The sequence below is a fragment of the Monodelphis domestica genome, chromosome 6 (assembly GCF_027887165.1).
Source record: "Monodelphis domestica isolate mMonDom1 chromosome 6, mMonDom1.pri, whole genome shotgun sequence".
In the NCBI taxonomy this organism is placed as follows: domain Eukaryota; kingdom Metazoa; phylum Chordata; class Mammalia; order Didelphimorphia; family Didelphidae; genus Monodelphis; species Monodelphis domestica.
In genome coordinates, this window is record NC_077232.1 from 234975576 (window position 1) to 234989211 (window position 13636).

Consider the following 13636-nt stretch of genomic DNA (forward strand, 5'->3'; position numbering starts at 1 on the left):
ATAGAAGAGGCTGAAACTGAAATTCAAATATCTAGTTTAAGTCAATGACTTCAAGTTACAGACCAAATGATTGATATTCCTGACTATTGAGTTATATCAGGTAGAACTCTGGCATTCAGAATTTGTAAGGAATTGATTCAAATGAAAAAGGACAATTTTATGGGCAAATCATCAAAATAATAAACACAATGTAAAAAATAACCACTTGCAAAAATGCTTAACTTTTTTAATAATCAAAGAAATACTAACCAAAATTGTTGTTCTTTAGTTGTGATGAACTCTTTGTGATCCCATTGGGGTTTTTCTGGCAAAGATACTGTATTAGTTTGTCATTTCCTTCTCCAGCTACTTTTACAGATAAGGAAACTGAGGCAAACAGGGGCAAGTGATTTGTCCAGGGTCACCCAGTTAGAAAATACTTGAAGCCACATTTTAATTCGGGAAGATGAATCTTCCTGATTTCAGACACAGCATTCATTAAGCCACTTCCTACCTGGCACCACCACCACCACCACTACTACTACTACAATATAGAACTTTAGAGTTTGTAAAGCATTTCCCAAATATCTCATATGATCCTCACAATAACCCAGGCAGGTAGGTACTCTTATTTTAACATTTAACTCCTATTTTAACAGATAAGGAAACTGAAACAGAGAGCCAAGAAGTGATTTGCTGAGGAGTAAGTATTTGAGGCTGCAATTGAATTAAAATCTTCCTGATTTCATATCTAGCCCTCCATCCCCAGTGGCGATAGCCCCATAAAATTTAACAAACAAGAACACTATAAAGAAGTCCAGAAAGGAGCTTAGAATAACTCAAAGCAGAGAAATAGAACCTGGAAAAGTGGGCACACAGTATTGACAACTATAAAACAAAAATGAACAACGGTAAGGGAAATGGACAAATAAAGGGAATAAAATGGATGTTCTTATTAATTTTTAAAGAATTATAAATAGTTTTGACTGATATTTCCTACTGGTAGAGTATATTCCTCAAAAGTAAAATAAAATTTCAAAAACAAGAGTAGAAGCTATTGAGTTCAGGAAAGAACACTAGCAATGATGAATGGATGGGCAATATGACCAAGGACCAAATGAAATGCATTTGAGTTGTTTATACCAATAAAGAGAAGGCTAACATGGCCTAATAACTACTGTCAAGCTGTTTTTCCAAATGTGTAGAGCACTGAACTAGAGAACATCAGCTGTAAGGAGGAATGAGAAGTTATTTATAGAACCAGCCTAAAAAAACCAGCAAGGTGAATGAAGTCAGTCCTGGGGGCTCCAATTTTATTTTGCACAGAAGCTTCTTTCCCCCCAGATACCTAGAGTCTTTATGCCACCTCACTTTGCCCCCCACTTTGGAAGATCTACAGATATCACTTGCTATTTCTACCTCCTCGTTTGAGTGGTGAAACCCATAGTCTCAACACTCAGGGCACAGAGGATCAAGTGCTGAACCTGGAAATTAGGAAGATCCCAGGTGTAATCCTGCCTGTGGGACTTACTAACTGAATGATCCTGGATAAGTCACTTAACCTGTCTGCCTCTATTTTTCCTCATCTGTAAAATGGGTATATTAATAGCTCCTATTTCCCAGGCTTGTGATAAGGATCAATGAGATAATATTTATATATCATTTTGCAAACCTTAAGGCACTATATAAATGCTATTAGTATTATTATTTCCAATAAGCTTTTCATGTGCTAACCTCATCCCTTCTTGAGTGTGATGGATTTTCTTTTTGTTGTGAAAAAGTGTAGATTTAGGGTCAACAAATACTTCAAGTGAAGAAATATTTATTAAGTGATTTATTTTTCTGGGTACTAAGTGTTGACAATTAAAAAAAAAAAAGATGGTCTCTGTTCTCAAGGAACTTACAGTCAATGGGGGAAGATAACTCTCAGAGGGAGGTAAAGGTATCTAGGAGAAAAGCTACCATTCCAGGACTAGAGTTCAGGAGAAAGATTAGGGTATGACATATAGATTTGAAAGTCAAAGATAATCGTTCCCATGGAAGCTAATGAAATAACATAAAGAAGAAAAAGGACCCAAAGAGAGAACCTGTTTGGGTCTCTTTTGCTTAGGGGGGCAAGAAATAGAAAACGAGCATGCACAAATAACTTAAAAAGAGTGGTGGAACAAAGCGAAAAATTACCAAAAGGCAAAAATATCACAGAAGCCAAGGGTGAAGCCAAGGCCATTTCTCTCTTAAAGTTGAAGCCATTACCATTTTCTACATTAAGCCTTTCCTCATTCACTCAATTGATAATATTCTTCTACCCAAACTGCTCTATGTATAATTGAGTTTGTGGTTTTGGGTTTGTTTGTTTTTTGCAACTGAGAGAATCATTTTTTTATTTAAATTAACTTATTTAGTCAAGTTAGAACATTATTCCTTGGTTACAAAAATCATATTATTTCCCTCCCTCCCCTCCCTCTACCCTTCCAGTAGCTGACTCGATGCAATTTCACTGAGTTTGTGTTTTGAATGTATTAATTTTATAATTCTGTGCGTGTCTTCCCCCATTAGAATGTAAAGTTCTTATAAGTAGGAATTGGTTCATTCTTAGTATTTTTATGCCCAGTGCTTAGGATAGCACATGGTACAAAGTAAGAATCTGGTCAATATTTGATTCATTGATTGACCGATGAATTGATTACTATTGGCAATAAGGAGACATGAGTTCAGAGTTCAGCAATGTATTGACCAATATGAGTTGTACGTTGGAAAATTAGTGGTTTCATATTTTGCCTAAAATTCCACAGCCACCATTTTGATATTTTGATAGGTCATCATGACCAGAGTATTCATCACCTAGTAGCCAGCTTCCTTTTGATGAGCCTGTTTGTACCAAGCTAAGCTGGTCCTTGAACAGCAAACACGCTGTCCCTGGGACTCTACTAGGAATCTTTCCAGCTTGGTGGGACCTGCCAGAGCTTCTGATGCACTGGCATAGCCTTCGAGAAACCTGAGGTCACAAGTAGGACCTTTGAGAAAGAATTAATAATTCTGAATTTTAAAAAATGACGAGCAGTTAACGGTTATGACTTAAACAATAACATTTTTTTTCCTTCTCATCTTGAACTGCCAAGGTAATTTAAAATAAATTATTTCCAAATTTCCAAAACTGTCTGTTGCTTTCTGCATCTCCCCCATTTTTCATGAGTGCCATTAAACATGATTTCAGAAGGAAAAATGACTTGTTTATAGCGGTTACTGTCTCTCCTCCATTGCAGAAGATACTTATAGCCTGGAGAGCAGCTGCAGAGTTCCTAAATGACCATACCAACAGCTGGGCCACAGGAAATTCACCTCTTCCATCCAGAAAGAGCACATAAAGCTTTTCTGTTCTAGTTATTGAACCTGGTCCCTCTCCAGCTCTATTTTGGACCTCTCTGTGATCCCTGACCTGACGAGAGCAAGCTAGCATTTAGGAGTCTGGAGACAGCAGACTTCCTGTGGCAGAATTCTGTCCCATTAGTGTCTACGGGATAGGATCTTCTCTCCTCCTGGGAGACAAGTTTTCTATTTTGGATTTCCAAGGAAGAGGAAATCCCTTCTGGATTTTCATTTATTCATGCTGGAGGAATTAGGAAACAGACCTGAGCTGGTAGTTTGTACCCAGGGATGAGAGAGGACCTCCCGTTAGTCTGTTAGACTGGAATTTGAAAATGTGTGGCTTGCTTCTTTAACGAATTTCCCTTGGACTTCCAATGAGAATGGCAAAGGTTATTTCTTCTTTCTCTCCTCCTGCAATTGGGACCATTGTTCCCATAGGACAGGAAGATGATATGCTTGTGGAGATCAGCCCAACTCTGGCTCTCAAGGTCCCAGTAATCTGTTCTGCTTGCTCCCCCCCCCCCCCAGGACAGGGGGCTGAACAATGATCCTGAGACATGGAGATTTTTTGGTTTGAGGGGATACTTTCAGGAGTCCCTTGGTCATTGCTGGCTGACCTCTAGGAGGTGCTTCCTGCATCTGCTACAATGCTTCTGAGAGGAGAATATAGCCCTTGACAGGATGATGAGCAAGCCCAAGCCAAACTTGGGCTTGCCAGAAGACAGGAAATTGGAGTAAGTCTTTTGCACAGTGCAAAACCTAGGTGAAGGTCAAATGCTTGTTCAGCAGTCCAACAAAGTGTTTCATATTTTTATGTTTTAAAAGTATCAACATCTTGGGAGTTATGGGTTTCTGTTCCATGCCTTAAGTATTTATCAATACAGTTTTGTGTTTTAATCATTTCTTTTGTGGTGCAAAAAATACTTAGATGTCATACCCATCTAGACATTGATTAAGTTTTCTAGAAGAGATGATATTAATTCCTTTTGGGGAGACGCTGGACTCGAGCCAAACTTGAACTTTAATTCTACTCTGGAGTAGGGATATAATGAACCAGAGGATATGAGGATATCCTGACTCCCTTCTTTTAGAAATCAGGGCTGGACTCAGTCTGCCTCAATTCAGAGATGGTCCCGTTAGCGAAAGAAGCTTTCCCATGCCCCGCAGGCTCATAAATCATTACATATAGTGTGTGTTTCTACACATGTGTATGTATACGTGTGTGTGCTTTATATTTTTATTTTATTTTAAATATATATTTAAATGTATATATTTGTATATATGCATGTGTATTTATTGTATATATAGCATATATATCTAAGTGTATGTGTATATTTAAATGTATATATATATATATATATATATATTTACATTTAGAATGAAATTCATGGCCTTGGATTTTTTATCCTAGCCTGAAATATTCTTTACATCTGACATCACTCTACCTTTCCAGCCTTCTCTGAAACTACCACTGCCCACTACCCATTCTGTATTCCAACCGAACTTGATTCTGTCCCTTAAATATAGTCTATATTTTCCCACCTATGCCTCTCTTTACATTTGAATTTCTTCTTGTCTTTCAAAGACCATCTCAAATGCTCCAAGCTCCCTGAAGCCTTTCCCAATCCCCAAGATTACTGACATTATCCTCCTCAGATTTCACAGAACATTCTAATTTGAACTTTAACAATTCCCCTATTAATAACTAACATTTATATTGCATGCTAAGGTTTGCAAAACATTTTACATATATCATCTCATTCAAGGCTCACAATAACCCAGTTCTATTATCATTTTCATTTTAAAGATGAGGAAATTGAGACTGAGAGATGCTAGGTGATCTTCCCAGGGTCACACAACTTTTGGTGTTAGAGGTAGGACTTGAATGCAGGTCTTTCTGATTCAAAGTTCAGCTCTCAGTCTTTTACAATACCTAGTAGGCTTATCATTAATGATTGTGTATTATAGGTATTTGTTTAAGTGTGTTCAAAGTACTATTTGAGAATTGAGAATAATATTTAATGACCAATATGGAAAAATATTTTTATTATTGCATATGTAAAATCTATATCAAAATGCTTGCCATGTCAGGGAGGGGGAGGAGAAGGATCAGCTCAAAAATTTTTTAAAAAGCTAAAAATTGTTTTTATGTGTAATTGAGGGAAAATTATTTTTAAAAAGAAAGTAATATTTAAGAAGATGAAATATAGAAAGGTAGCAAGACCTCTCTAGATAAATATAGAAGAAAGCCATTCTGAAGGTGACACAAATGTAAAGAAAATTATTTTAAAGAAAATATTTTTTAAACTTTTTGGAATTTATTTTCAAGCTATTTTAAATGAGAAGAATTCAAAAGAATGAAAAGAACATGGAGAGTAGAGCTACAAAAGGAAGCTTGAAAAGATATCAGTAATAACCGACTCCATTTTCCTGCTTTCTCATTTCTAATAAATCTCTTTGAAAAGGAACATGATCTAGAGAACTTCTGGTGAAACACAAAATGGGGACAGGTAGACCTTTTTAGTTTATTTCCTATAGTAATTCACATAACTAAATAAGAGATGGAGATAATATTAGATTTCACTGTTTATTGTTTCTTTTCTTTTGTTAACCCTTATCTTCTGTCTTAGAATCAATTTTAAGTAATGGTTTCAAGACAGAAGAGCAGTAAGGACTAGGAAATTAGGATTCTGACTTGCCCAGGGTCATACAGCTGGTAAGTTTCTGAAACCAGATTTGAACCCAGGGTCTCCCATCTCTAGGTCTGGCTCTCTATCCACACTGTCATCTAGCTGCCCCTATTTATTGTTTATTGATTACCAAAAACCCATTTGATTCAGTGGAGTATAATGTAGCCTTAACAACTTTCTTCCAACAAAGGTTGTCTGGTAAAGATATTAAGACAATACAAAGCATCCATGATAGATGCAGCAGAGATAACTTTGTTCCTAAGCCCTCTGGGTAGCAACATCAAGTGAGGCATAAAATAGGAAGACATACGTTTGCTGATGTCCTGTAGGATGCCTTGCGTAGAGCTCAAATGGAAGGAGAGTTTCTATTCAAATACTGCTGTTTGCAGATGTTATTGTTCTGATTACACTTTGCCCTAGTGTGCATAGACAGTATGTCATATATAAGCAGCCTTCCTGGGCCTCAGTTTCCTTATTTGTAAAATGGAAAGGGTTGGACTAGATGGCCTCTGAAGTCCCTTCATGATCTAGATCTATGATCCCAATGTGCAGAAGTGCTCATCTCATGGCAGAGAGTTTCCAGATTGAGAATTCTCTACAGAGATGAAATCACAGATCAGGAACTGGAGCCCCAAAGACGCCTCCTCACTCAAATAAGGTTGTAGATACTAGCTATAGGACCACAGGCAAGTCATTTAAACTTTATTTACTTCAGTTTCCCACACTGTAGAGAGATTGAATGACCATTCAACTCAGGAGAAAAATAAGTAGGTGAAATATGTATATTGCCCATTTTGTGATATGCAGTTGAGTGAGAAAATCATTGATGTAGTCTATTATCATATGTATTTGGGGAAAGTATTAAAGATAGACATTGAATTGGGCTCAGAATTAGATGGGAGATAGAGGTTGGATCGAACTGGGGAAACTGATCCCAGACTTCCATTGTTGTAAAAGTCCAAAAACTATATCAATTCTACCTTATTGTTATTGTCATCATCATCATTATTATTAATGATAGGAAAAGGGGGTTGACCAGTCATGTAGTGATAGTGAAGCAAAATGTAATACTGTTGGGTTTTTTTAATTGTTAAGAAGAAGGTTTTCAGTCCACAGGATAATTCCTTTATGGAGGACTTGTGTAAAAACATGCATAAGAATTGCACAGGACAAGGTGGGCAAAGTAGAAAGGATGTCCACATCAGTGAGATCGTAGATACTTTGAAATATCAAAGTACTGAAGAATATATAGCATTCATTATCCTTCTTTTTTAAAAAATAAAACCTTTACCTTCCATCTTGGAATCAATACTGTGTATTGGCTCCAAGGCAGAAGAGTGGCAAGGGCTAGGCAATGAGGGTTAAGTGACTTGCCCAGGGTCACACAGCTGGGAAGTGTCTGAGAACAAATTTGAACCTAGGACTTCTCATCTCTAGACCTGGTTCTCAATCCATTGAGCTATCCAGCTGCCCCCAGCATTATCCTTCTTGGTGGTATCGTGGATAGAGTGCTGGGCTTGCAGTCAGGAAAACCCAAGTTCAAATCCAGACTTTGACAATGTTGAATAACCTCTGTTTGCCTCAGTTTCCTAATCTGCAAAACAGGGACAATAAAAGCACCTACCTCTCAGGGTTATCATAAGGATAAAATGAGACAATAATTGTAAAACTGACATGCCTGGCACATAGTAGATATTACATGAACGTTAGCTATTTTTCACAGTAGTAAGATTGATCTTATGAGGCAATTTGGTGTAATTATTAGAGCACTGGGCTTAGGGTCAGGAAGTTATCTCTTGGACTCCCACCTCTCACAATTATTTCTCATGAAACCCAACCCTAAGCAAGTCACATAATCTCTTTGAGTCTCCAATTTCTTATTTGTAAAACAGTTCAATAATACCAATCTCACAGGGTTGTACCAAGGAGCAAAGAAGATAATATGTACAAAGCATTTTGTAAATCCTAATGCTTATATCAGTGGAGCTATGGAGTGCCTTTATTGTGTTGTATTGGTTAGAAAATTGGCATAGAGATAAAAAATAACAGTTTATTATGTGTATGACTTTAAGCAAATAGCTCAGCCTCCTTGGAACTCAGTTTCTCATCTGCAAAATGAAATGGGTTGGACTAGATGAACTCTGAAGTCACTTTATGATCTAGATCTATGATCCTAAGTTGCAGAAGGGTCCATCTCACAGTAGATGGAGTTCCTAGGTTGAGAATTCTCTACAGAGATGAAATCACAGATCAGGAGCTCCCTCTCCTCAAAAAAGAAAAAAAGAAAGAATTAAAGCTTCTTTAGGATAGGAATAATGCCACGTAAAACTTCCTCTCTCCCACTGGGCTGAAGATAATTTTGAATTCTGAATTTCAAGGTCGATTATTTCCTGGGGCTTTTCAGCTGTGGAGTTTCTCTCCTTGAACATAGGATCAATAGTGTAAGCCATGGGTACTTTTGGTTCAGATCTGCCCAAAGAAAGAAGTTTCTTGAAGTCCTTTTCAGCTCTTTGATGATATGATTCCAATTCTCCTCTTGTTAACTCAGGAAGCTGAAAGAAATAAGTCTTCCTGAAGACTGAGGAATACAAAGTTTTCCTCCACTCACCTCCCTATGACCCTCATTACTGATTGCTGCTGGTCACAAAGGTACCACTTTGATGCTGTGGAGGTCATGCAAGTATATTCCACTCTTAAAAAGGAGGCTGAAGCAATGGCAACACCTGGAGTACCTGAGTGGGTGCCATCCCATCAGAGTTCTGGTCATTCCATTCTTGAGTGATTTACCAGAAAGGAAAGAATTTCTTTAATACCAATACTCTTGTCTGTCTCAAAAAAGGGAATGTCACCAATGATGTGCATATTAGAATATAGAATCACCTGGAGTTGGAAAGGATCTTAAAGATCATCTCATTCAACCTCTTTGTTTTACTGAAGAAGAAACAGGCCCTAGTGAGTTGCCCATGGTCACACTGGTGGGTGGTGAAAGGGCAGAGATGTGAATCAAAATGGTTCTTTCCCCAACCCATAATCCATCCAGTAGTCTAATTTAGATTTTTGTCTCACTAAATTTCAAGAATTTCATTTCTCCACCATTTTTCTTTTCTCTTATATTACTACTGGCAGTCTTAAAAGTAGAGATTGCAACTTTCCACTTTAGAATATTCTCTTCTACCAATACTTTTTGCTACTCATCCCTCACCCTCTTTCTGTGGCATGATCCCCTGGGTTTGGAGGTTCTGGTGCCCCTTCTACATAAAATTTCTAGAGAATTTAGACATGTGCCAGTCACATTTTGGAAAGATAACAATTGGAAAATAGAAACATGATTCAATAATTCAATTCAACCAATGTTTATGAGAGAGACATCACAGTGAAAAGAGAGAGCCAGTCTTGGAGTCAAAAAGAATTGAATTCAAGTCCTACCTCTCACTCTGCTACCCTGGACAAATAATGTGTGTGTGTGTGTGTGTGTGTGTGTGTGTGTGTGTGTGTATAAAACACCCTGGATGAATAAACCTTTCAATTGTTTTGTCATTTTTAGTTGTATCTGACTCCTCATGACCCCATTTATGGTCTTCTTGGCACAGACTTTGGAGTAGTTAGGCATTTCCTTCTACAGCTCATTTTCTAGATGAGCAAACAGGGTTACATGACTTGTCCAGGGTCTCACAGCTAATGTGTCTGTGCTCAGATTTGAACTCAAGAAAAGGAGGCTTCCTAACTCCAGGTCTATTTCTCAATCCATTGTACCATCTAGCTGCCCCTTCTAGTGCTTCCAGCTAACTTTAAAAATGAAAAGTTATAGAACACTCACGTCTGGATTTAAAAATAAAATGAGGAATTCTGTTAGGTGTTTGGAATATGAAGAATTGTGTGTGTGTGTGTGTGTGTGTGTGTGTGTTTTAATGAGAGTCCTTGACATAGAAAAACTTATGCTCTACTGGGCAGTGCAGAGCATCTATATGGGCAATTATCACATAACGTAGAGCAGCTAGATGGTACAATAGATAGAGAGCTGGGCTTTGAGTCAGGAAGACTTGAGTTCAAATTTGACCTCATGCACTTTACTATCTGTGCAATTACTTAACATTATTGACTTCAGTTTCCTCATCTGTAAAATGAGCTGGAGGAGGAAATGGCAAATCATTCTAGCATCTTTGCCAAGAAAACTCCAAATGGGGTCATGAAGAGTTGGACACTACAAAAAAAAGACTAAAAACTAAAAAACAACAATTCTCATAATGTAAGGTACCATTGGGCTAAGGGGAAAATTCAGATTAAGTACACTTGAGAAATTTGAGGAGTAAGAGAACAAACACTCTCTGGGGGAGGAGATTAAAGATTCTGATGAATAGGGTGGCACCTGAGTTGAGTCTTCAAAAATACACGAGGGGAGGGAGAAAATATACTGTGAAATATAGGTGTCAGAATAAAAGATATCAATAAAATCTATTTTTAAAAAGATGAAAAAATAGAAGGATTCTAAAAGACAGAAATGAAGAATGAAGTATGGCTTAGACATAGAGGCTGAAGATGGCATACGTGGGAAGAGCTAAAGTCTAGTATGGTTAGAACATAGAATGTAGGGGAATGTAGGGGAATAATATGAAATTCGGCTATAAAGATGACCTGGAGTCATGGGAGGAAGAGAGGAAAGGAGGCAGAGGGGGCCAAGAGGAGAATTTTGTATTTTATTGTATTATTTTATCTTAGAGGCAATTGGGATCCAGTGAAGAATATTGAGCAAAGGAATGGCAGGCTCAGATCTGTGCCTTACATAGGTTATTTTGGCATCTAAAAAAAGGATGGATTGTACAAGGAACAATGTAAGTATGGGAGATATTTACAAAAGTCCAGGTGAGAGCCTGAGCTAGGGTGGTTGCTGGATGAATGGGAAAAAGAGATTTGAATCATGGTAGTAGGGGTGGTGGTGGTAGAATCTGGCAATAGGGAAGCCAGTCGAGGCAATTTGCACTATGCTTTTTTCCCCCTTTTCAAGATAGAACAAATCTTTCTTTGCATTATGGTAGAACACACAATTCTTTGTTTCTCTCCTTTTATGTCTAGAAAAGAAACTTCAACTATTATTTATAACTGTGAAAGGCAGAAGTTCAAAGCAGGGCACGTTGCCCTGCTTCTATCATAATGAGAGATGCACAACTAGGCACATGAAACTTAGTAATTAATCTCTGTTTGGCCAAAAGATCATCCCCACCCCCAAATCATGAACATCTTCTTTGCTTACTTTTCAAGAACTAAGTACAGATGAAAAGAGGCTCTGAGAAGTCATTTCTTAAAGGGTCCATAGTTGATGCTAACCTCACCCAGTTTGAAATACTAACAGGGTAGAAAAACAGTCAGCCCAAACTCCTACCCTCAGCAAATCCACATTTGGAATTTATTTTTGTCTGCTCTCTTGGTTGCCAATCGTTATACCCTAGCCAAAAAATGAAATCAGCTTACATTGACACTGTCCTACCATGACCAAATCTTGCCTTTCATTCAAAACAGAACAATCACAAAATTTGTGCTAAAATGTGAAATGATCATGAGTCCTTTGTTTGGCTAGATTTCATGTTGTTTTCTGAGGAGCGAAGATATTTTGCCTTTCTCTCCAATTTGATTTTCCTAGCTGCAGATCTTTTCTCCAGAGAGACTTATTCTCCCACTACTGTTTCTGTGTGTGTGTGTGTGTGTGTGTGTGTGTGTGTGTGTATATTCCCCTCACTTTCATTTCTCTATTTGCAGCAGAATTACACAGTCCTACAGCTCTTTCCAGTCTTCTGTGATTTTCCTGGAAGTATAGGACAACAAGGAATTCTAATCTACTTGGAGACCATTTGTCATTAATCAAGAAGGTGAAACTCTTGCAGAATGCCATTTGTAATTTTTACAGAAGAAGATTCTCTGGTTGTGACACTGTGCAGTGGGCAAAGTATAGAACTTTCTGAGGAAGATACAAATGGAGAGAATAGTACTTAGAACTGGGCTGAAAAAAATAAAGCTCTCTTTTCCTTAATTTACCCAAATGGGTAAATGGATGAGATTTCCTATGGGTTTCTCAAATAAACCAATGGAGGTTTCCAAATTAAATGAAAGATGTCTTTGAGCAGTTCCTTTTTAGTTCTCGTCTCCTGAGTCTTTTTAGTCAACAAGTCAAGTCAATAAGGATTTATTAAGAGCCTACTGTGTTTAAGTGCTAAAGACTCAAAGAAAAGGTGAAAGACAGTCTCTGCTTTCAAGGAGCTCACAGTCTAATCAGAGGAAATGGGGAAAATGTACAAACAACTGGGTATAAACAAGATACAGACAAGATGAACTAGAGATAATTACTGATGGAAATTAAGGGGGACCAGGAAAGACTTCTAGCAGAAGGTCGAGTTCAAGAGTTTAGAATAGAAGGAAGTGAGAGAAGCCAGACTGTCAAGGTGAGGCTTGGGGAACAACCAGTGAAAATATGTAGAGTTGGAGGATGGAGAATCTTGTTCTAGGAAGAGCCACTGGATGATAGGGTATGTAGGGAGGAAAAAGGTGGCAGGTGGGGTCTGGATTATGCAGGATTTTGAATACTATAGGATTTTCCTGGAAGTAACAGGAAGCTACTGTATTTTATTGTAATGGAGGATGGCATGGCCAGGGACGGGTTTTAGGAAGTTTAGCTTGACAGCTGATTGGAAAATGGACTGGAACAGGGAGACTCTTCAGGCAAAGAGACCAATCAGAAGACTATTAAAATAGTAGAGGCATGAGATGATGAGAAGGATGGTTATGCCAGAGAACAGAAGGCAGCTGTGTAGAGGAGATTTTAAATGATAGAACTTGGCAAAAAATTGGATAGAGGTAATGAGAGTAAGGGGTTGAGGATGACACTGAGCTTGCAAGTCTGAATAATCCTGAGGATAGTGGTGCCCTTATTATTAACCCCTTGGGTATTTTTTTCCTTTCTTATGTTGTATATTTATTAGAAGGAAATGCATTTAGACTGATACTACTCTGTCAACAAACAATAATGATGATAAAGATAGTGTCAATAACTGAAAAGTAAGGAGTGTTTTAAGATTTATAAATTGATTTCTCAATTGAAAATTTGTGGAAAAGGAACAATAAGGTTTGACAGTCAGGTAAGATTATTTATCAAAATAATGTTTTTAAACACATTAAATAAAATACACAGGATGATAAAAAGAAAACCAATTGTGGTAAAATACAGTTATCTAAAGCTTTTTATAAAAAATAAGTTTACAGACTTTTTAAGGATTTCTGCTCTAGGCTTTGCATATAGCCCTAGAGGACTGCAGGAAGATGGTGGAATAGGGCAGAATTCCCTGACAAATAATTAAAAATAATATCTCAGAGTGAACTTTAAAGAGTGAAAATAGCCAAGTTGGCGTGAAATAATCATACTGCCTAAGACAACTTGGGAGAATGCTAGGAAGGTGGTCTGACCTGATTAAATGGCAGATAAAAATCCTCAAGGGCAACTGTATAAGTTGCAGTCCCAGCTCCAGAGCTTTCCACCTACCAATTGGGGGTTGGGTAGCTGACAAGGGAAGATCTGGGGGCCCAGGCACTGACCAGGAACAATCCTGGCACCATCC